The 25,606-nt window shown below is 35.5% G+C and overlaps 2 long non-coding RNA genes across 2 annotated transcripts in view; one reads left to right on the top strand and one right to left on the bottom strand.

Moving 5' to 3' along the window:
- Positions 1–1,460: 1,460 nt before the first annotated feature.
- Positions 1,461–25,606, top strand: part of LOC145720329 (uncharacterized) — a 256,420-nt gene continuing 232,274 nt past the window's right edge. Inside the window, exon 1 of the long non-coding RNA XR_014143246.1 lies at positions 1,461–1,552. This is a non-coding gene — a long non-coding RNA (uncharacterized LOC145720329). The remainder of the gene's footprint in view (positions 1,553–25,606) is intronic.
- The window catches only part of LOC145720123 (uncharacterized), a 92,780-nt gene continuing 80,731 nt past the window's right edge, over positions 13,558–25,606 (bottom strand). Inside the window, exon 5 of the long non-coding RNA XR_014142878.1 lies at positions 13,558–13,617. This is a non-coding gene — a long non-coding RNA (uncharacterized LOC145720123). The remainder of the gene's footprint in view (positions 13,618–25,606) is intronic.

Raw genomic sequence — 25,606 nt, 5'->3', positions numbered from 1 at the left:
TTTCAAAAGTACTAAATTGGAAACAAGTTGGCACACTCAAGAAACAAGGAGCTCAGGGTGGTTGGTGCTGAGTGAGGAAAGGAAGTGGAAGAAAACAAGATTAAGGAGTGGCCCTGGTATAAGGCCAAGAGGGATCTTATAAGCCGAGGAAAGCTTACTCTTTTATTTGGAGTGAGATAGAAATCCCTGAGATGTTTTGAGAAAAGTGCATAACAAGATCTAATATATAATTTTAAATGATTACTCTGTCTACCGTATCGAAGATTTATTGAAGGCTGGAGAGTAGGACAAAGGAGACCTGTGAGAGGCTATTTTAGTAGTCTAGTGAGAAATGATGGATGGTTTGGATTAAAGTATGTGCTTACAGAGATAATTCACTGATAATTCCTACATTTTAGTTGGTCATGTGCACTAAGATAGGCAAGTCTAGGGCCAGGAGCTTGTCTGAGGGGAGTTCAAGATTTTGAATTAAAACAGGTATTGTACCAGCACATCTATTGTGATTAAGACAGGCTTTGTCCTAGAGAATATAGATTTAAGTAGTGGACAAGGATGTATGGAAACTAATCATTATGAAGGACTCATCCAAATTATTAGGAAAAAGATCCATTACTTAATCGGTTTCAGAAGCGCTCACTAGCTAAAATTAAAGTGTTATCTCTAACACATTGCTTATAACAAATTAAATTACAGATCAAACATACAAACACATACAATAAAACCATAAAATTACTTGAGAAAACATAGGTGATTTTTTTTTTTTTTAACCTGTGGTGGATTGTGGGCAAAGATGGCTGCTAATTATTCTACCCATTCCTTTATTTTGCATAGCCCCTAGCCACCCAGATGTGGGATGTCTTTCCCCTCCCTTTGACTCTAGACTGGCCTTGTGGCTTTCTCTGGTCAATATAATGGGGCAGAGTGAAGCTTTGCCGATTGTGACTTAGCCCTTAAGAGTCTGGCAGCTTATGAGCGCCTGAGTGGCTCAGGCGGTTAAGTGTCTGCCTTTGGCTCAGGTCATGATCCCGGGGGTCCTAGGATCAAGCCCCGCCTCAAGCTCCTTGCTCAGCGGGGAGCCTGCTTCTCCCTCTCGCTCTGCCTACTTGTGCTCTCTCTCTCTTTCTGCCAAATAAATAAAATCTTAAAAAAAAAAAAGGGCGCCTGGGTGGCTCAGTCGGTTAAGCGACTGCCTTCTGCCCAGGTCATGGTCCCGGGGTCCTGGGATGGAGTCCCGGGATGGAGTCCCGCATCGGGCTCCCTGCTCAGCGGGGAGTCTGCTTCTCCCTCTGACCCTCCTCCCTCTCGTGCTCTCTGTCTCTCATTCTGTCTCTCGCAAATAAATAAATAAAATCTTTAAAAAAAAAAAAAAAAGAAATGCCTTTAAAAAAAAAAAGAGTCTGGCAGCTTATGCTTGCTATCCTCTTGGTGTTCTGGGAATCACATAAGTTCAGTCCCTTTGCAAGGCGGAATGGCTCTGCCAAGACATTTCCAACTACCCCAGCTGAAGCAACAGACATGAGAATGAGACCATCTTGGATGTTCCAAGCTCCAGGTGAGCTCCTAGTGGAATGTAATCAAATAGTTCCATGGAGGCAATGTAGAGGGGTCAATATGGATGCTGCACATAGTGGATTTACATCATGGCTTATAAATCTCAAGCTTAGAGAATTCAAATCTTTTATAATTAGCTGCAAGAAAAATCTGACCTTTTCTATGGAGGGAGATGCAACCTTTATTACCCTGGACCATAATTAAATCTTCTCTCTGCTTGATAAAAATTCACAATTTCTACTTCCAAAGCTGTTTACTATGCAAACACCCTTGAAAAGATAGTCTGGGACAAAAGCAGCCGATGCCTCTGTTCACAAAATGTGCAGCAATACAAGGCAACCTTGGAGAATTGCCTCCAACTAAATTCAAGATCTGGAACGAAACTATTCCTCCTCTGCTACCTCTGTTACCTGTATCTTGTGTAAGTTAATGAATCTCTCTGCCTCTCAGTTTTCACATATGTAGAATGATTTTAATAATAGTACTCTTAAGAACTAAAGTGGGTTGCCTGACTGACTCAGTCAGTAGAGCATGCAACTCTTGATCTCAGGGTTGTGAGTTCGAGCCCCACGTTGGGTGTAGAGATTACTTTAAAAAAAAAAAATCTTAAAAAAAAGAGGACTGAATTGGTTAAAGCATTAGATCCGTGCCAGAGTCAAACTAAATGGTAAAAAGTATATACATAATGTTATGTGTCAATTATATCTCAGTAAAGCTAAAAAACATTAAAAGATGATCTTCAATATCAGTACAGGTAAATAGTAATATCATGACCAGAATTATGTGTTTGGTAGTTTCAAGTGGATGAACTTGGTTGAATTGATTCAGTGATTTTGCATTCTAGTGGATTTAACTCATTAAGATTCCTTTGAAATTTCAGTTTTGTCCTATTCCAGACTGCAAAATCTATATGCAAAGGAAAAAAAAAAAAAAAAAGACGACCAGAACCTTTTTTTTAAAGCTCTATTGAATTTTCTGTGCACTTCTGACGGTCTGTGGTTTTTATCATCAAACCACAAAAAAAGCAGGATTAAGACATGTGGGCCTTACAGTGATGGTGAAACTTCACATTAATTATGGATGAAAGGCTCAACAAAGCCAAGAAGTTCAGATTAAGTTTGGCAAATTTATTTTTATTTTCCAGAAAACTAACCAAGTATTACAGGGTGGAATACCCATCCTCTCTCCCCCCCCACCACCACATGTTCCCCTTTGCATCAATTGTGACATTGAGATTTTGGCAATTTTGCCCTGGATTTATGACAATTGGAAAGAGGGCCAACAAGTGGCAAACTCTCAGGTTTTCTTTGTGGACATCCATTTCCAAAGAAGTTCACATTTCCAAATCTGCTATTGCTGATTATCTGCCTCCTGTACTAAATCTCACTCTTAAAATGTCCCTGATCTTCTTGTGATATGGCTAGCTCTCAGAAAAATACTGTTGTTGCCAGACAGCTAAGAAACCGTAATACTGATATAATACTTTCCTAACAGTCATTGCTTGCTCTAAAATATTGCAAAAATACATTTTATTATATGTAAGTTTTCAATAGACCAAGTATCAGCTATAGGTCAGTCTTTATCTACCAACCTACGTGATGACATCTGTGAAAATTGGCATTTGAAAGCATGGGTTTAAATGTGAGTTTCACCTCCCTCATCTGCTGTGAAAGCTTGGAAAATGACTTCACCTTTGAGCATTACTTTCTCTGGAAGAAATAGGGCTTGTAATATAATGCATATCCATGCCAGTGAGGGACATGGAGGGAAAATGTTGACACCATTCAATGGGGTTGATGGAAGAGAGTTTAATGAAAGGACGATTTATAGACTTGTGGGTGGGGTTAAAGGGAATCCAACAAGGGACTGAAAAAGCCAGAATCAACACCAGCTGGAAACCATTACTATCTTTACACCTGAAGGGGTGAGGAAAGGGAATGGTTACCAGAAGCCCCAAGAACTGCAGCTATAGGTAAAGACTGCCCAGTAGGTGCTTAAGAGAGACATGACATGTGCAAAGTGTCTAGGAAAAAAGACTAGGATGTACACATCTAATACTTAGTTTAAAAATAAATAAAATAGTTACAGATGGAAAGAGTGAATTTTGTAAACATATCAACAGTTGGAAACCGGTGATTATAGTAACAGTTTTTCCTTAGAAGAAATAACAAAAGGCACATTCCCTGGGATTTATTAAAATATTATAAAATTAAAATTTACAAAAAGTATGATAGGACAAACCAATGGAAAAGAATTGATAATTCTGAAGCAAAGCTAAATGCATAAAAGGTGTTCCAATATGATTAAAAACTCCTAGGGAGAAGATAGTTACTCAGTAAATATTGATTGGAAATTGGTCAATAGTTTTGGGAAAAAATTGGATGCTCGTCCAACTTTTTTTTTTTTTTTATTGAAAGGGCTTTCATATAAATACTGGCAGGATTGTGTTAAAATCTCTGAGTAAGATGAGAGATCAGTTAATTTCTTCCTGAAAGCTGCCTTCGAGATGTATATTTACTCAACTTTAATGGTCAAGGTGTGTATCTGCCAATTTTTTGTCCTTCTGGCATACTAGGCAGGAGGTTGCCCCTTTAGCCTTGATTTGGAAAGAAGAGGCTATGGAACAGAGCCATAAACAACCCATGAAAAGTATAAATGAGAGAGAAGTAATCTTTTGTTGCTGTAATTTGTTACTGCTGTGTATTTTAGTGCAATCTACCTGATCCAGTTTATAAATTTTAACTAATATTCTTGGCAAAATCTAAAGCTGCTCAACATCTTTACCATCCTCCTAAATAATACAAAAAGCTTAGAATGACTTATATGCTATTTTTTACTTTTACTTTAGTTCTATCATTTTTTATCCTCAGAGGAGAAAAGATTATTTTATACCATTAATAGTTTTTAAATTCATAATAATTGGGGCACCTGGGTGGCTCAGTCAGTTAAGCATCTGTCTTTGGCTCAAGTTGTGATCCCAGGGTCCTGGGATGGAGCCCCACATCGGGCTCCCTGCTCATCGGGGGGCCTGCTTCTCCCTCTCACTCTGCCTCTGCCCCCCCACTTGTGCTCTCTCTCTCAAATAAATGAATAAAAATATTTAAAATAAATAAATAAATTCATAATAATTTTTTATTGAGGTGTAATTAACATACAGTGTTATATTAGTTTCAGGTATACAATATAGTGATTCAACAGTTCTATACATTGCACAGCACCCAAGATAAGTGTACCATCCCCCCACCCATCTCCCCTCTGGCAACCACAGCTTTGTTTTCTGTATTTAAGAGTCTGTTTCTGTTGTTGTTGTTTGTTTCTTTGTCTCTTTTTTCTTTGTTCATTTGTTTTGTTTCTTAAATTCCATATAAGTGAAATCACATGGTATTTCTCTTTCTCAGTCTGATTTATTTCACTTAGCATAATCCATCCATATCATTGCAAATGGTAAGATCTCATTCTTTTTTTATGGCTGAGTAGTATTCCATTGTATGTATAAGCCACATCTTCTTCTTTCATATTTGTTTAGATTTACTCACATATTTAACCTTTTATCTACTCACCATTGCTTTTTTTCATCCTAGTCTTCTGGGATTGTTCTCCTACTACCTTAAGTACATTATCTAAATTCTAAAGTCTAGAAGTTCCTTTGGAGAAAGTATGTAGTAATAAACTTGCATAATTTTCATTTCTTTGAATATGTCTTTATATCACTTTCATCTTAATAAATAGTTCCACTGTACACATAATCCCATTTTTACCATTATTCCATCTTGTACATTGAAAATGCTCCACAGGTAGTTGTTTGTTGTTTGTTGAAGAGTCAGCAGTGAGTACAGTAGATGTTCCTTCACAGTTGATCTCTTTTTTGCCCTGGCTGCCTTAAAGTTCTATTCTTTGTTTTTCCTCTAATATTTAATTATGATATGCTTGGGTGCATTTTATTTATTGTGTTTGGAGTCATTGTGCTTTTTGACTTTGAGGATATAAGTCTTTCATAATTTTTGGAAAATTGTCAACCATTAGGTCTGAATACTTTGTTTCCCTGATCTCTGTAGCATCTCCTTCTGGTACTCCTGTGCTTTTTGACTTTGAGGATATAAGTCTTTCATAATTTTTGGAAAATTGTCAACCATTAGGTCTGAATACTTTGTTTCCCTAATCTCTGTAGCATCTCCTTCTGGTACTCCAATAAGCCATTAGACTTCTCATTCTTCCTTCTATGCTTCTTCACTGATATTTTTTTAATATTTCTCATTGCAGAGGAAAAACAATGGTAATTTTTTCCTACTTATTTCCTGCTTCTAGTTATACTGAATGAGTCACCAATGATAAACCTGTTAGATGACAGCCATCTGATTTAGGGCCTAGAAAATCCTCTTTATATTCAGAATTGACTTAGAAAATTCCTGCTCTTAAACTATTTGTAAAAATTTTTTTGTTCAATTAACCTATTCAAGAGAGAGTAAGCTCATTGCAAAAATGGACAGAAGCCACAAAGAAAACCATCAACAAAATGAAAAGGCAACCTACTGAATGAGAGAAAATATTTGCAAATATTTGCAAATCATATATCTCACTATATATATGTATCAATGTACATGATATATATATATATCATACAACATATATCTCACTATATATAGTATCAATATACATGTATCTCATACAACTCAATAGCAAAAAACATATCTGATTTAAAAATATGCATAGAATCTGAATAGACATTTTTCCAAAGAAGACATACAGATGGCTGACAGGTACATGAAAAGATGCTCAACATCACTAATTATCAGGGACATGCAAATCAAAACCACAATAGATACCACATACACTTACTAGAATAGCTATTTCCAAAAAAGATGTGAGATAACAAGTGTTGGGGAGGATATGGAGAAAAGTAAACCCTTGTGCTCTGTTGGTGGGAATGTAAATTGGTGTAACCACTATGGGAAACAGTATAAAGATTCCTCAAAAAATTAAAAATAGAACTACCATATGATTCAGCACTTCCACTTCTGGGTATTTACCCGAAGTAAGTGAAAACACTAGCACTAAAAGATATAGGCACCTACGTGTTCATTGCAACATTGCTTACTCTTTTCTCTCTCTCTACACACACACACACACACACACACACACACCCCATGATGGAATACTTTTCAGACATAAAAAAGAATGAAATCTTCCCATTTGTGACAACGTGGATGAATCTTGAGGTATTATGCTAAATAAAAAACTAAATCAGATCGAGAAAGACAAATACCACATAATCTCATTTATATGTGGAATCTAAAAAACAAAACCAAGCTCATAGATAAGGAGAATAGATTGGTGGTTACCGGAGGCTGGGGGTAAGTGTTGGGTAAATTAAGTGAAGGAATCAAAAGGTACAAGTTTTTAGTTATGAAATAAATAAATCATGGAGGTGTAATGTATACCATGGTGACTATAGTTATTAATACTGTATTGCATATTTGAAAGTTACTAGGAGAATAGATCTTAAAAGTTCTCATCACAAGAAAAAATTGTGTAACTCTACAGATGGTGATGGATGTTGACTAGACTTATGTGGTGATCATTTCCCAGATATACAAATACTGAATCATTATGTTGTACAACTGAAACTAACATAATGTTGTATATCAATTATACCTTAAAAATAATTCACAGGAATTATATTTGCCTTTAAACATCTTAATGAACCTCAATATTTGACATAATTTATTATCTGTGAACTATGTCTTTTACAATTGCAGTTCTGTATTTTGATTAATGTAATTTTTTGATTCTAGATAATTTAACTTGATTAGAAAGGAGTCAATGATTAAAACCTCTAGTTTAAATATAATTAAGGTTTTGTTTTCCTAATTTTAGTATTACCAAACTTTGATCAGAAAAAACACATGACATAGGATGGGGAGAATTTGAGACTGGCCTGTAGTTCTTTCCAAATATATAATAAAATTGGCTTTTAAAAGCCACAGAATAATATTTTTAATGTATCAATTTATTCCTTTTAACAGCATAAATAAAATTTCTGGGTCATTTTTTCTAACATATGCAAAGTCTGAAACAGACTAAAATTCAACCTTCAGAAGGTAATTATGGGATAGATATCCTGAGAACTTCCTGACCATAATCTCGGTAATGGAGAATAATTTCAGCATTGTACGTTATATCAGTGTTGGAGAATTATTTAGGAAAGTAATGATACAGAGATTTAAAGAATCTAAAGATTGTGATATTTAAGTGTGGTAGTTCAGAGGAGAATGAAACAATAATTTTAAGAGTCACAGTAACACATAAAATTCCAAAGACTAACACATTTCTTTCAAAATAATATTTTCAGAGGTTGGGAGTAAATAAATTTTCAGATCTATGAATTACTTCGTCTTTGAAGTTAAGGGCTTGACAAGGTTTATTTGGGATTTGGCTAATTAAAAATAATGTAAAACCAATATTTGGATGAGAGGAATAAACAAATTGACCTATTCAAGGGACATTATATAGTCAAAGATAAGTTGCAAACATTTATAAAATAATTTAGGAAATGAAAAACAGTAAAGAAGTTATAGAAAGGTAAAACAGTGTAGTACTTAATATAAGGTTTTTTTTTTTTAATTTAAATTTTAGTTAGTTAACATACAGTGCAATATGGGTTTCAGGAGTAGAATTCAGTGATTCATCACTTACATACCACATCCAGTGCTCATCACAAGTGCGCTTCTTAATACCCATCACCTATCTAGCTCGTACCCCCACCCACTACCCCTCCAGTAACCCTCAGTTTGTTCTCTATCCTTAGGAGTCTCTTATGGTTTGTTTCCATTTTTCCTTTTCCCCGCTTCCCGTATGTTCATCTGTTTTCTTTCTTAAATTCCACAAAAAATATAAGCTTTAAAATAAGATTTCCTGGATTCAAAACTGTGGTTCTACCACAGCTAATGCTGTTTGATTTTGGGAAACGTATGCTGTCTTTATTTCATTTTCCTATAGATTGGAGATAATGGAATCTATCTTGTAAGATTTTTTTAGAACAGAGAGATTAATTATTCCAGAGTGCTGAGTACAGTGACTCAGTACGGTGACTGGCATGTAGTAAGTGCTCAATGCATGTGAGATATTATTGCCTTATATTATTGCTATTATAACAATGATTAGGAAACACTTCCATTACATTTCTTATTATCTCACCCTTCCCTAAAGCTGATTATATATATGCAAATAAGCATGTGTGCATGTGTCTGTGTGTGTTAATTTTCACTAAATTGTGATTCAGTAAAGTCAATAAACAGATTTGTATTTTAAGGTCCAGTTATAAATCAATTTTAAGGAGGTTAAGAAAACAGCTGACTCTTAAAAGTAGACAGCCATTTACTAGCTATGTCATTGACGGCAAGTTACTTTATCTCTACCGGTCTTAGCTCTGTCGTCCGTAAATGATAAGAATAATAGTATTTTTTCTCCTGGGATTTTTGTGAGAATTAAGTGAATTAGTATGTGTAAAATACTTAGAAGTGTTGACACAGTAATTATTTAGATATCATTATGACTTGGTATTATTTAATGATTATGTGTTATTTTAATTATATTTACATCCTCTTTAATATTTTATTGTACAAACAAAATGATAATGTAGTCACGTGTACTCAGGTATGTTTAAATGTCAGAAAGCTAAACTCTGCTTTATGTATTATGATTTATGTGTATTTAGGACTCATTTAAGCTCACATGATTAGTTTTTAAAACAGATGTAGAAACCACATGGGTAGATTTTCTGTGTCCTTACCTACTGCAAATGCCTCCCAGCTATATAGTATTTAGGCATTTCTTTTTTCCCTTTCCTTCTTCTGCCTACTTATAACTCCAAGTGAAATATATATGCTGTGCTTTTTAAAATAATGGTCATTCAACCCTAAATAAATTATGTACTTAGTATAGTTTTGAAATGTTACCCATTAAATCTTTTCTCAACTACATTCCTACATCAGTTTTTAACTTTAACTTGAGATTTGGAAGAGATATATATAAATAAAATAGAGCAAAATTTAATTATTTCTTTAAAAAATGTTTCCTTACAGTGTGTTAAAGTTATAAATGGCAACTTGTCTAATTATGTTTAGCTTCAGAGAACATAAAAAGGATTTTCGTGCAATTAAAAGGTGTTTTGAGATTGCCTGTGGGTAAAGAACATACCATTAAAATATGATTTGTCCTTAACAAACTATTGATTAGTAGCAAATTTTTAAAACTTTATACCCAATGACAAAATTAGCTATATTCTTTTTTTTTTAAAGATTTTATTTATTTATTAATTTGAGAGAGAGAGAATGAGAGAGAGCACATGAGAGTGGGGAGGGTCAGAGGGAGAAGCAGACTCCCCGCTGAGCAGGGAGCCCGATGTGGGACTCGATTCAGGGACTCCAGGATCATGACCTGAGCCGAAGGCAGTCACTTAACCAACTGAGCCACCCAGGCGCCCCAAAATTAGCTATATTCTTAAATAAAAGACTCAAAGCAAAATAATTGAATTCTGATAAACAAATTAAGGAATAATTTTGTGTGTGCATTGCTACAACTGAAGTACCTATATCTGTACAATCAACTGACCAAAAAATCAAAGAAAATTTTAACTCGATATTCATAGTTAAGGATATTTTATGTCTTCAGGTAAAAATTATTTTTTCAAAAAAAGCCTCTTTGCTCCTATAGTAAATATAATAGCAAACTTGACTGTTTAAAACATGTTTTTACACATATTATTTCTTCTGATGGAGAACAATCCTGTGATGCTATTATTTTCATTGACACATGACAGATGAGGGATATGAACTTAAGATCAAGCATTTCAACATATAATTTCTGACTTTAAGTCTTGGGTCTTTTGACTTCATTCTTCTGAATATTGAGAAGAGTTCAATGTTTTGAAATTGGGAAACTGTGAGGCATTCTTTTAAATCAACTTAAGCATATCCCTTTTTTGGCTATGGTGCCTGAATAAACTTTTAGAATTTTTATATGCTACAGTGTATAGCAATTACAAATATCTGGTGGGTAGTGCAAGAGATGACTATAAACTTACTACATTTCCTCAGGTATTCATAGTCACTTACGGCAATCTTTGCTATGTTGCAAAGGGAAGAAGGGGATATTGACTTTTGAAGACGCTCTCTCCAACCAAGGCAACAGTGACATAAAAGACAAATGCCACCAGGTTTCACAAGCAAGCAAAAGTAACAAAACTGTTTAAGCAAGTCCTGGCTTCAGTTTAGAAGTGGTTGGATACAAGAGAGTTTGGTTTGACCCATTACTGAGCCTTGAGTGGATTGTTGCCTCAAATGGATACAATCTCAGTTTTGCCATCAAGGTTTTTTTTTTTTCCCTGATTTTGATCAGTTTTCTGGGAAGTAGCACTGGTTCCTTCTTAGAAGGCTCTGAATAGGGTGCCTGGGTGGCTCAGTTGGTTAAGCGACTGCCTTCGGCTCAGGTCATGATCCTGGAGTCCCAGGATGGAGTCCCGCATCGGGCTCCCTGCTCTGCAGGGAGTCTGCTCCTCCCTCTGACCCTCCCCCCTCTCATGTGCTCTCTGTCTCTCTCATTCTCTCTGTCTCAAATAAATAAATAAAATCTTTAAAAAAAAAAAAGAAGGCTCTGACTACTTGATCTCTATACTGTCTAGACTAAAGGCCATTTTAAGCTTAAATAAATTGGCTCAAGTCTAAGTGGAAGTGTTCTTTATCAAAGAGAGTAAAATTCCCTGATTCTGTTTTATCCATTCTCTGTCAAATAAAGCATGTGATCAGATGATGTCCTACTGGTGATAACAGTTGGGTGGACCTTAATGATTCATAAAGTGAATCACAAATGTAGAGACAAAGGGACATAGTCATCTTTAATCTAGTGGCAGTTGATAATTCCAGAGAGAAACAGGGCAGAACTTAAAAAGTACATTTGTTTCAGGGAAGAAGATGGGAGAATGCCAAATCTGTATTATTACATAATGGAGAAAAAAATGCAAATAAAGGTCGAATGACAGTAAAATCATCTCTTTTCTCGTGCTTTTTGCCAAATCGCCACCAGAAGATTGTTTTCATATTAAAAAGCAAAAATTAAAGTATGGAGAGTTAAAGATCTTACTACTTTGGTGCAAACAACAAGAGCAAACCTGTACATTTTCTTGCACATTTTCTTACACAGGTGAATACATAATTGGGTAAAACTTAAATGGTTATACAAAATACCTGATAACTCTTAACAAAATAATGTAATTCTGAGCGCATTTGAGAGATGTGCAATTGTGTTTTGTCAGTTCCTATGAGTACTTGTGATTCAGTGAATCAAAATCGTATAAATAAATTGCACTCACTGCTGGCTGTGGAAATAGAAAGCAAAAAATAAAAAAATAAAATAAATAAAAAATACATAGTTTTTAGGGTATTCTCCCCCAAACACATGCACCCTGCTGAATGATTTGAGAGATAATAACATTTAAGGAAACATTCTCGTTTTTTGCCTTTGGGGAAGGTCAGAGGTATAGAAATTTTTCTAAGAAAGAATGGGGAGGGTCTCTTTGCCTCAGGCCAATAGAGTGCATTTGATTAGAGGTAAAAGAAACCAACAACAAAAACAGCCTTTAGATAGCTTTCCCGGAGTGTTGACTACCCATACTAATCATCAACACCTCACTGCACACCATTGCCAGGAGAGAAGAAAACATTCCACTCTTCCATTTTTTTTTCCCTTTAAAAGGCCAAACATGCTGTCTTTGGATTGATTTCAATCCTGCTTTAATTCATTAAAAAGTGAAACAAAATCACCATTTACATCCTTGACAGCTGGCAGGTTTTATGTGTTCTTGCTACTTCTGCCAAGTAGCAAAGCTTTCATTCAACTCAGTCACGGATCCTTGGAGAGCTGCGAATGTGGAGCCCATCAAAACACCGTGGTAACAATGGTGCTGGGACCTGCAGGCGTGGGGGAATTAAGCCAATGCACCAGTGTGGGGGAAGTCGTAACTTCTTAAAACTTCAAAAAAAAGCTGCAACAAAAACTTTGAGAGGGTTCAGATCATGGGACGTTTCCATGCCACCTGGGGTGGAAAATCAAATCAAAATCAAAATGTTGATTATCTTCAATATGCTTTCTAGATATCTAAAGTAAGAAATGTATTTTTAAGAGAACATACATAGTAAAAAAAAAAGTTGGGAATTTAACTGCCTTCCATTAAAAATATGGAACAGTGGAACTTATAATGGGTGAATGCAAACACAACTGAGAATTTGGGAACGTAGCAGAATTCTTGGAAATTAAAACACATATTTTCTTTGATTAAAAAAACACATTTCCTATGAGGATGTGTTATGAGTACGGTGAGGATAAAATCATGAATTATGAGCTTCTTTATGTTATTTACTTGTGGAAACAAAAACTCTAAATTATAACATAGCCATAAGAAATGACTAGTTGCAAATTAATTAATTATGGTAAAGTTTAGATTTCTCTAACTGTAATTTTCTGTTGGCTTGGTTAATTATAATTATCACCAGTCCTGCAGTGAGAGATCATGCAGGAATAAGGTAACTAAATGTTAATTGCATTTCTTAGCCAAGATTAATTTACAAAGATACCACATGAAGCCAAAGGAGTCCATGTAGACTAATGTTTAGAAATCTACTTTTGGAGTTTGATTCCCTGAGTTCCTACCATTTTTGCCATAGATGTGCGACTTTAGGCAAGTTACTTACTCTCTCTAAGCTTCAATATCTTTATTTATAAACTGGAATAAAATAATAGTGTCTATAGTGTGAAGAAAATAAGAGATTGATACAAAGTGTTTAACCAAATTCCATTATAACCACATTATAAGCATTCAAAAATGTTAATGCTAATTATTACCATAGTTTAAGATATATATTGAATTTGATAGTTTCCAGAAATACCAGCATAAATCTTATATATATATTTAAGTACTATACTTATGAAGTGGGACTTTGTCATCCTTGGCCCTGAAAGTCAGATGATTTGCAGACTAGACATGGATGTCACTGCCCAGATTTGTTCTTAGTGCTTTAAAATAGAACCAGAATTTTAATTTAGATCCCTAATTTTGGTTATACTTAAGACTTTTTAACTAAAATGAAGGAGGGTAGAAATAAACCTAGATTAAACGGAGAGCATGTGCTTTGCTTATCTTTTGATTTAAGCAGTTATATTGTAACACCTAAAATAAATGTTTTATTTAACCAATTAGCATGCATGTATGTGTGTATGTATGTATTCAACTTTTGAGGACATCACTACCATTACCACAGGCATCTGGAAAGGATCCGTAGCCACTTTCATAACTGAGTCTCAATCCAGCCCAGGAGGATTGCCAAATTAATATGACTGGCTTTATTAAATTAAACAACAGCTTAGGCATAAGAAACTATTTCTCAGTCTTCACTATATTATAAAAAAATAGCTGTTTTGTCAATCACAGACTGTTTCTATAACTTGACTGGGTCAGTTGCATGTTGTTTCAGTTAGTTATATTTATATGCCTGTTATTTTCTGATCTCTACTCCTTATCTCTGGTAGAAGGAATGACTCAGAGCTGCAACTACAGACCAGAAAGAGGATTACTTTTAGCTCTAAAGCAAAAAAGCCAGAGGCACTGGCTTTTCCGGCAAAATGTAATCATTATGGCATGTGTTCAGTCTTAGGTTGTTTCATTTATTAAGCCAACAAATTCTTAAAACAAGGGCTTGCTTTTAGAAAGCCATCTTGTTGCTTTCTGCCTGTGCAAGGTTCTTTTTTTTTTTTTTCCAGATTTTTAAAAATCGAATCTCAGGACTAGTGCCTGCCAGTAAAATTAATTTGCAGAATAACATGAAGTAGCTTCTGGTCATTATTATTTTTGTATTTTTATTACTTTCAGGGTGGGAAGATGAGAGACATATTCTGTTTCCAGTCAGACCTTATAGTGAGAAGTATACTGGGTAATGAGCTTTAGAATACATTTTTAGATAGCAGGCAAAAGCAAGAAATCTTTATCTAGAGGAGAGGTCTATAGGGCTTCTCCTGTGTAAGTACTTAAGTTTCTGGACTAGTATAGAATTACAAATTTCAACATATGCTGAAGATATTGGAAAGGCAGAGTTATAAATATGTCATAACACTTCTTTCTTTGTGAATCATTGAATTTCTCTAATAAATTTAGCTACAATTTTAAAGTCTATTATTTTGTAGGCAAGCATGCTTCAAGCAAAAGAGAACTGTCATGATGAAGACTTTTGGTCCAAAAGAAAAATATTTACAATATCTCAAAGGCAAAGTATTTAAAGGTGAAATTTTACTCTGTGAAATACTCCCTCTTTGTAATGACACCATTTTTTATAAGTTGTTAAAGTATAATTTCCAAAATGTAAAACAAGACTTTTATACAAACGTAAAATGAGCACATATCAACAGCTGTATTCAGTTCATTAATTAATAATGGAACCAGTCAGATGCTAAGACTAGTTCAAAAGCCTTTTAGAAGCTGAGTATCTAAAAAAAATTAATAAAAGACAATTTGAATAATATTGCAAGGTCAGACACAACGCTAGTGAATCTCCTAAAAGGCAAAAAACCCATAATCTTTGGAGTCATCTCTTATTTTGTACAGAAATTACTTCTTTCACAGTACCTCCAACATTATATTCCTAAAGCACATTCTATGAGACATGTGGGATCCATGTGCAAACACAGTTAGAAACATTGACATGTTTTTTTTCCCATTACTGATGAAGTTATAATTGCATATTGGATATGATTAAAATCGGTATGGAAGAGTAGAAAGTTATCTGTTCCACGTACAGTCTTAGAAAAAGCTATGATACTGATCAAGGACAAGAAGAGCCACCATGTTGGAATGGAAATCCGTTATAGACAGCTAAGAGAGTAAAGTTCCCTTTCTTTGTAAAAGGTGCTATGTATATATGTATTTAATGTCTTTTCTTGACATTAGAGAGCAATAAAATGGATAGTCTGTATCACACTTGGAAATAGGAGATATTCTTTAACTCCAAGTCTCTTATAAGGTGAAGCTAAAATCAGGAGAAAGTCTGAGGATAAAGAAAGCAATGTGTAAAGATGTCTCAGCTAATGTTAACTTATGGATCAAAATATGAATCTTGGTCTTCCAAGTCTACCTAAAAGGGCTTTTCATGTAACATTAGAGAAGGAATTCTAGACCAAAACTAAACCACTAGAAACAGCTCAGCATTTCCTTGAATATGTGGGAGTAATTCCTTGCTGTATCTTAGACCAGAATAAGTTATTAATCAATTTCAGAGTAGCTTTGTTATTAAATACAAATAATAATGAGCACCTGGGATATGTAGAATTTCTATCCACTCATTCATTGTAACTATTTTTCTGTATCTCAGCTTAGATTCATAAACCTGTCATATGTAGCTGTTTGATTTTTCTTAAGAAAAAAAGTTTTTATAAAAAATTGGATTCAGGGGTGCCTGGGTGGCTCAGTTGGTTAAGAGACTGCCTTCGGCTCAGGTCATGATCCCAGAGTCCTGGGATCGAGTCTCATATCCGGCTCCCTGCTCATCGGGGAGCCTGCTTCTCCCTCTGACCCTCTCCCTTGTCATGCTGTTTTTTTCTCTCTCTCTCTCAAATAAATAAATAAAATCTTTAAAAAAAAATTGATTCATTTTTCCCACAGAGTGCATATAAGTCTTGATGATTTTGCAATTGTTTGAGTTGGCTATTAATAATGCTTTTGAAAATCAGTTATGTCCCAAGAGTTCTATCCTTGGGAAAATAAACCAATAAAAACTCAAAGTGCCTGAAAAAAGTATAACACTAAAACACTAAGAAAATTTATTTCTAAATTTTGAAATGTATTTCAAACAGGAAAAGTGTTAGAAAACTCACTTTTATTAACACTCAGTGTGATTTATGTTTAATCTCCAAGGTAATATGTTCCTGTCCTTTTAGATAATCTGGTTTGGTCAAAATTGCAACTCTACTATGTTTTCAGAATCTTGTGATATAGGTCTTGTATTAGTTTTCTAACACTATTATAACAAAATACCACTGACTGGGTGACTTAAGCAATATTAATTTATTTTCTCACAATTCTGGAGGATTATAGTCTGAGATCAAGATGCCCCCAAGGTTAGCTTCTTCTGAGGCCTCTCTCTTTGGCTTGTAGATGGTCATCTTCTCCCTGTGTCTTCATATGGTCTTCTTTCTGTACATGCCTGTGTCCTAATGTCCTTTTCTCATAAGGATACCAGTCATATCAAATTAAGACCCACCCTGATGACCTCATTATCACTTAGTTACCTTTTTAAAGACATGTGATCTAATAGGAAATATATATATTGGTCTCCTCCTCCTGTCCCTCAGTTCCTGACACATGGCTCCTGAAACCCTTGTAACTTCCTGCGTAATACGAGTGTCTTTTGTTCTAATGCAGTGATTCTGGATGGGATTCTGGATGGCTCCTAGATGAGGGCTGGTCCCCAGAAGACCAAGCCATAATTAGAAGCTTGGAATTTTCAGCTCCTCTCCCAGGGAGAAGGGCGGGAAATGGAGTTTATGATCAATCATGCATACACAATGAAGACTCCATAAAAACCCCAAAAATACAGGGTCTAGAGAGCTTCTAGGTGGGTGAATACATCCATGTACCAGGAGGATGACGTGCCCCAACTCCTGGGACAGAAACGCCAACACTCAGGACCCTCCAAACCTCACCTTATGTATCTCTTCATCTGTCTGTCTGTATCCTTATCATATCCTTTAATAAACTGGTAAATGTAACTGTTTTCCTGAGTTCTGTGAATCACTCTAGTGAATTAATTAAACCCAAGGAGAGGGTCATGGTAACCTCTGATTAGTAGCCAAATTGGACAGGAGTTGTAAGTAACCTGGGGACCTGCTACTTGCTGTTGGCATCTGAAGGAGGGAACCAATCTCATGCAATTGAGCCCTTAACCTGTGGGATCTGACACCATCTCCAAGTAGATAGAGTCAGAGATGAGTTAAATGGTAGGACGGCCAGCAGGTGTCAGAAAATTGCTTGGTGGGGATGTCCTCACACATCTAGTGTCAGAAGTGTTGTAAGTGTGAGGTGGTGGTGTGAGAGTAGAGGAGACACACAGGAGGAAGGACTGGGTTTTCCCTACTCAGGAGGAAAAGACTGTTTTGTTTTTGTTTCTTTCCTACTCAAGACACTATCTCCGAATACAGACAGTCACAATCTGAGGTCCTGGGAATTAGGACTTCAACATATGGGAAGGTACATAATCCAGCTCATAACAGACCTCAACTCTGCCCAGTAACAAATTTCAATCTTAAGTAGTGTTCTTTATCACCTGCTCTCTTTCCCTGGTATGCATTAATTTTAGATGTCACTCTTTTGATTTCCAAAATTGCTGCATCCAGGTCCACCATTAGCTCTAATGAAGAAGTTAAATATCACCCTTATTAATGACTCTCTGTTTAGAATTTAATCACTGAACTGGCACTAAGATTATTTTGAATATTTTTGATCCAAATATACTAAAATGCACAGAAGTCAGTGAGTATTGACAAAAACGTCATATTTTTATATGTTTACTTCTGATTTTCCTGGTGAAAGAAGACAGAGGATAATGAATTTTCAGGAACACAACAGAGCCCTCACTCTGATAAATACAGGGTATAGAACGTGACGCTTTAAAGTGTATGAAACCCTATGTGATGTAACAAAAAGTTAGAAACAAAAAGTTCTAAGTATCTCATGATCTAAAGTTAGTCACTGATAAACTGATGACATTCTTTGCCTTCCCCTACCACTGGCCAGTTGTTTTTTTTTTTTTTAACTTTATTCATTTATTTGACAGAGAGAGCGCGCGCGAGAGAGAGCACGAGCAGGGGGAGTGGCAGACAGAGGGAGAAGCAGGCTCCGTGCTGAGCAAGGAGCCTAATACGGGACTTGATCCCAGGACCCTGGGATGATGACCCGAGCCAAAGGCAGACACTTAACCAACTGAGCCACCCACGTGTCCCCAGCCAGTTCTAAGGTGGGAAAGAAGCCTAGCAGGTTCTTTTACTTCTCCTTCCTGTCCCTTACCTTAGAGCATGGGTATATATGTGCAGAACACATCTTAGTTATGTGGTACTTGGCTCCCTTTACCTTGTACCAAATTTGTTTCCTCTTGTCTAGTGTCAGGGAGGAGTTCAAGAAAAGGGCACGTGATTCATGTTTATTCTGTGGCTGTGCCGAAATTCTGGATTTCTCCTGGGAAGGATGTGTGAGTTCAGAGAACCCAGTAAGAAATTCCCTCTTACACACACACACACACACACACACACACACACACACAGTTCCCAAACAAGGGAAATCAGCCTTCAGCTAGATCCCTTTCAACTCCTCTAAGCACTTGACCCTGCTGGTAGATTCATTGTTCTTTCTTCTTAATTTCTTTTGCCCTAGGAAAGGATACCCTAGCATCCTTCTTAGGGTTCAAGTAAGATGGCTAAACTCCATCTACCTTCTGTAGTATTCACCTAATCCCCAGAAAATTCATACATTTTTGCCATAACAAATGGTGGGAGTGCATAGTATTCTGCTTCTGCCCCCTTTCTCCACCCTGAGATCAGTCTAATTTTTTTTTAATTTCTTTTCTTAGAGAGGTGTAAGGAAGATTATAAGATTTTAAGAAGATTTTGGAGTAACCCTTCAGTTTGGTTTAGTGATCTCCCCCACAGGTTGAGTCATTTTTCCAAGGCTTCCTACAGGTGATGGTCATATAAATGAAGAAAGGGGGAGTGGAGGTTGATAGGCTGACTGGTGACCCTGGAAAAGAGAAGATCTTTTTGGCTTTCTTTAGATTGTGGAATACTTAGAAAATTTTGTCTCTAGTTCATGACTGTAGTTTCTAACTCAGGGCACTCAACACCCTATTTTCTTAGTAAAAGATTCATTCACCTAGAAAGCAAATATAATGAAAATGGTCAACCTGTAGGACACTTTATTCTGACCAATTGCCTTGGTATTTCCTTGGAAATCTAATTTTTTAAACAGTTGGAAGGAAAATTGAAGAGTGATCATTCAAAGTATATTTTCTCAATTCTTAGAAGTTCTAAATATAAACTTACTTGTATGGTAGATCTACATAGATTTTTATGACACATAGTACTCAAGGTTTATATCCATGTTCTTGAATATCATTTTTGTATAATTATAAAACATAAAATTATAAAATGTAAAATTATAAAAATATAATTATTTTCTAATTATATCATAGTATTTTTAGAGTTGAAAAGGACAAAATGGGTATATAATTGTTTCATAAGCTGCAAAATGCTAAAAAATATGAAATACTATTTTTTTTGACCCATCTTATTTAAAAACTCATTTTTGTATAAAACTGACTCTGCAAAAAAGAAGATAGACTTTTGGAGGAATAAAATATCACCCAACCCCAGTCTTTTTCATCTTAGAATTGTTAACTGAAACAACAAGTGACCAATCACTTAAACCCTAAGTATAAGGGGAGCAGACCCCTCTGTTGTGCTCTCAAGCCACCTGCTGCAAGTGGGAGGAGCAGCTCCTAGCTCCTGAGCTGGAACTGAGATTTGACCAGGTAGATTTCCTGCAGGAGGCAGTGGTTCAGAACAATAAATTTGTATTTGGACAAAACTCAGTTGCCTTCTCACTCACATATAGTGTGATCTTGTTCAAGTTGCTTACATGTAAGTGAGAATACTGCTATTACTACACTGGGTAGATGACAAAACTTGTAGTATGTTGGCACGCAATATTATCCACACTATACACATTATTAGCTCTTGCCATGGATTAGCATTACTTAAAGTGCTTTACATGCATAAGATCATTTATATAATTGTAGGTGCTTTACACATGTAACATGAATTGCATGCTTACATGTACAACATTTTTAGCTATATAGCTGTTAGGTGCAAGAAAGGCTAGCAAAAGCAAAATTTGTCTAGTTCTTCAGAAAACTTTGGGCTTCCAACCATGCAGTTGGAAAGCCTGGCAACATCGGGGCGGTAAGCAGAGAGCGGAAGGGCTACAGACCACAGAATCAGGGCTTTCCCTCTGGCCACATAATCACTGCGATCTGCAGGCATAGTCTTTTGTGTCAGTTCCTTGGACATATGCTGCATTACTATTTAACTGATCCCTTTTCAATATTATTCTACTGGACATGAAGTGTGCTCATTTCACTCTCAGTATCTAGTTTCAAAATTGAAGAACCACAATCTCATGGACAGATGGAAAATATAACTTGCTGTTTCTGAACAGATTATATAAGCATGTCTCTTGATAAACTTCTTTTTAACCTTATATTTATAATATGCTAGACCTTGAAAAGATATTAGACATAACTAAGACTTGTGTTTTTTGGAGTGTTCTGCAGAACCTAAATATATGTTATGAGAAAAAAAGGTTTTGTGGTCAAAATAATTTGGAAAATATCGGTACACATAAATTAAACAATTTTCTTTACTAAAAGGTTTTTAAAATCTGTGCTACTTTAATGTACTTTCTAAATCTGCAACAGGGGAACAGTACTGGGTTTCCTTTTCATTTACATGTAGTATGGTCTTGGCCAAGTTGCTTATAGGTAAATTAGCCTAACAATACTGGTACATCGGGTGGATGAAAACACTTGTAATATGTTGGTACACAATATTATCCACGGTATATATCCATATTATAGGGAATGTAACATGTGCCAATTTGCTAAAGAACGGTTTTTCATAATGACTCTCTTAGGAATAATATTCCATGGAACATACTTTGGGAAATAATTATCTAAGGCCTGGAAAGATGACCCTGAAAGCAACTGGAGTCCTTATTTGAGTCTACAGGGAAATTGCTCCCCTCCCCTCCCCACATCAAAGCAAACCTCGAAGTGTCTTGTTTGAAATGTAAATGACAGTTCCAATTTGAGTAGGTGGGCCAGTTCATGAGTTGTCCTTTTTGAGTAAACCACCATCTCTCATGCCCTCAGTTTTTCGTTATTTTTTTCACTGTGGTGAGAAAATCACATTTCAATGTTTTTGTCTGATGTTTTATTTCTAAACTTAATATAGATGTTATCTACTCTGTAGATAGAAGCCTTTTATTCCTAAATTCATCCATCTGGCATCCAGCCGCAAAATTCATTTGTAAACGCCGTCTATGAATCTAAGAAATAGAATCTCTTTTGAATGTCATTTGGTTTAGTTTAGCCCAAATCAAAGATTAATGGTTGGGGGTGGGAGATGGGGTAGAGTATTTCTAATAATTAGATCTCAACCAAGGGGTGCAGTTCTGCTTAAAGGGGTATTTGGTCTGAATTAGCAGTGTCTGTTACAAACAGCTTGCCACAGCTCCCAATCACGTTTGAAGTCTGATAGCCCAGTTTGCTTCTCTCTCTGAGCATAGCCCTTCTTGGGGACTGTCTCCCTTTGTGTGTGTTTCTCACATTCTCGACTTCGAGGGAGTAAGACTAACAGGCAGACTAGGAAACAAACTTTACATACAATTTATTGATTCCCTAACATCTTCCTCAAAATACTATCCAACTTAATTCTGATATTGAAATGCTTTCAAGGATTCTTCATCTGTGGAGAGTTCTCTTGAAAGGATAAAGGTCCTTAAACTCCGGAGACTTCCTGGAAGATAGCATCTTAAGCCACTTGTATAAGCAAGAGAATATGTCAAGCATATTCTCTTGTAGAAACTCTTTCTGGTGACTTTTTTTGTATTATTTTATTCATCACAATATATTGAGAGAAATATGTTATCTGTGATTGGAGACTATTTCTAAATTGTGTTAAATCTGCTTGCTATTTCAGCTTTACGTCTCCAAAAAAAAAGCTTCCCACAATGCCCTCTGATTACCATCAACTCTATTGATTTCACAGTTCTACCATTCTTTCCTCACTCAGATTTTCATTCCATTTTATTTTTAATTTCTGTCTTCACTTCCTCTTCTTTTTTCAGTATCTTGACAGCCACGTTTGGAGACTTCGTGAGTTCACACAATGTGAATTTAAGGATTAGAGACCGCATGTACAGCTCTGCTTGTTCAGAATGCACGAGCTCCTTTATTTAAGTCCATGATCCACATAAGACATTTTGCCTGACACTAACTTGTTCTTAGTGCAATAGTTAATTTCTTTATATAAAGTCTTAAAGAATTCATGGCAGAGGTATAATTGGACAAGTGTACATATTGTATATAGATCCATGGCAAAATTTTTATTGTATAGTTTCTTTTTTTTTATTGCATAGCTTCTTGATTTAGGTCGGTGGTTCCCAATTGAGGGTGAATTTGCCCCAAGAGGATATTTAACAATTTTTAGAGACATTTGGGGTTGTCCAACTGGAGAGATGCTACTGGTACCTAGTACATAGTGGCCAGGGATGCTGCTAACTATCCTGCAGTGAACAGAAACAGTGCCCTGCAACAAAGAATTATCCACCCCCAAATGTCAATTGTGCCTGTGCTGGGAAACTCTGTTAGATAATGAAGGCACACTGTGAATTCTCTAGCTACTGAGAACACTTCTTATCATACTACCTTTGTAAAATATATTCCACAGATGAATGAAAAGCCATGGGAGACAAGATTGGCTTGCAAAACACATGGAGTTTACTATCAAATAAAATATAACTGAAATGTCTAAGATCATAGTACGGAATAGCAAAGGTTAATAAGAATAAAGTAATCTTTCTTTTACTCTTTATTCATATTTTCTTATGCGATCTTTGTTTTTTTTGATATTTCCAATTTTCTTTAGAATAAGATGGTTTGGCCTTTTGTCTATGACTCATTTGTTCTTAGACACCATTTTTTATTTAAAAACAGTTTCAAACCTTCCAATCTCAAGCCAATTGTATTGGCAGGTCTTTCCAATGCCTTTAGATAATCCATGGTACAGACAGCATATTTTCTTTTAAAGCCTTAAATCCTGGGTTGTAAAGTATAAATGAATATTTTCCTTGTGGTGGAAAAAATGTCTTATTTAAAAATTGTTTAATAGTCTGCCACTGTCAAAGGATAACATTTAGACACTCAGCCAAGATATTGGTGTTGATGCTAATTCCCTTCTGCTTTTTATAGCTCATGCATGACTCTCACACACTCAATATTTTAGTTGTGTGCTACAGACCTTCAAGTGAAGCAATTCTTGGAAACAACATGATATCATGAGTCTGTTACAGCTATTAAGTCATGGCAGCTTGAGTGGAAATGAATACAACAAAAACAATTTATATAGGAATATGTTTCTCAGTGGATCAGTTTCAATATTGCTCCCTGTGGTTGAAGCAAATTTATCCTAAAGAGCAGTGTTGCAGTCAGAGTCCACATGGACGTAAAAAATGCCTTGATGACAGAAATTTTATTTCCTCAGTCTTAGGTTTGATATAAGTGTGTATCTGAAACTTACTTGACAATAAATAATGCTGTAAGAGAAGTTGGGAGGGTTAATGCTATGTACCATTATCTCCCAGAAGGTCATTCTCATTTCTAGCTCTTTTCTTCTGGTGATCTCTATCCTTAAGGAACCTCTTGTCATTCTGGGTTACAAGTTTTAGTGTAAAATTTAAAGTTTGACTCTATAATGACTGATGCAGCCATGCTGTTCTGCTCTCCAGATGACTTTGCACAGCTCTCACATCCTATCTGGAATGTTCAAAAGCTTCAGGAATCCACAGAGAACTATTGAAGGTATTGATGTCTCATGCAGACAACTGCCCTTTCTATTCCCTGTCCAAGTGGTTACCCAGTTATCTACTAAATCCTCACCTTTGTTTCCACTGTGCAAACTCCGCAGTGTTTATGAGGCATCAACAACCTCTTCCATATAGGAGACAAAAGGTTCTGAACACTTGGACTTTTTTTCTCTTACTTGGGTGGAATTCAATAGACTCTGTTATAGAAATATAATTTTACAACACATATCTGTATTGATTATAGTGTGGTTTGGAGTGCCAGCATGGTACAAAGGGATTGAGGAGTGATGATAACAAGGAATTTGTAACTTTTCAACAGGAGCTGACTGAGGCAGCGTCCAGGAACAGAAAGGCAAAGTGTGTTCATTTTGTGATATTTTTTCTTACATAAAGGAAAAAAGAAAAAAAGATGACAGAAACAATAAGTATAGAAGCAGTAACCTTACATTAAAAAGTGCATTTTGAAGTCACATACCATCTGCTTAACAAAGTATTGTGCTAACAATGTGCCCCTAGTGTTGTTTTTATTATTTAGCAGTAATAAACCATAGAAACCTCTTTATCTGATGAGATTAGGTTCATAACTGGTTGATCCATAGGGAAATTTAGCCAAGTAATCATCACTAAAAAGAGACATATTTGTCTTAAAATTTTAATTTTCCATGTAAGCATAAAATGTATTATTCTTTATCAATTTTTTGATGGAGGAGTTTTCTTTATTCTTAAGCAGGGACCTCTTTTGTGTCATTCTTCTTGAATCATCATCACCATCATCATCATCCTTCAAACTGCATTTCTAGTTTTTGCAGGTTCCCAAAACTTGGAAGTAATTGTGAAATCTTGCCCCTCAGCAAAACTAAAATATATACAAAATTCAACTGCTTCTCAACCCTTAATTTTTACCACTTTATTCCAAAAAGCATGAGTCTCCTAACTAGCTAACTTCCTAGCTTTCACCTTTGCCCCTTCTTTTCTACCCAGCAGCCAATATGATACTTTATTTTTTTTTTACAAAAGTGTTTTATTTATTTATTTATTTATTTATTTATTTATTTAATTTATTTTCTGTAAGGGTTTTTTTTCTATTTATTTATTTTTTAACTGAAATTAAATTAATTAACATATAATCTATTATTTGCCCATATGATTCTTTTTATTTTATTTTATTTTATTTATTTGTTTTTTTAAATTTTATTACGTTATGTTAGTCACCATACAACACGTCATTGGTTTTTGATGTGGTGATCCACGATCCATTGTTTTCGTATAACACCCAGTGCTCCATGCAGTACGTGCCCTCCTTAATACCCATCACCGGGCTAACCC

This window comes from Leptonychotes weddellii, chromosome 2, assembly GCF_054177405.1.
Source record: "Leptonychotes weddellii isolate Sample4059 chromosome 2, ASM5417740v2, whole genome shotgun sequence".
Lineage (NCBI taxonomy): Eukaryota > Metazoa > Chordata > Mammalia > Carnivora > Phocidae > Leptonychotes > Leptonychotes weddellii.
The sequence above is the reverse complement of the archived record's forward strand: the minus strand, read 5'-3'. Positions and strand labels throughout refer to the sequence as shown.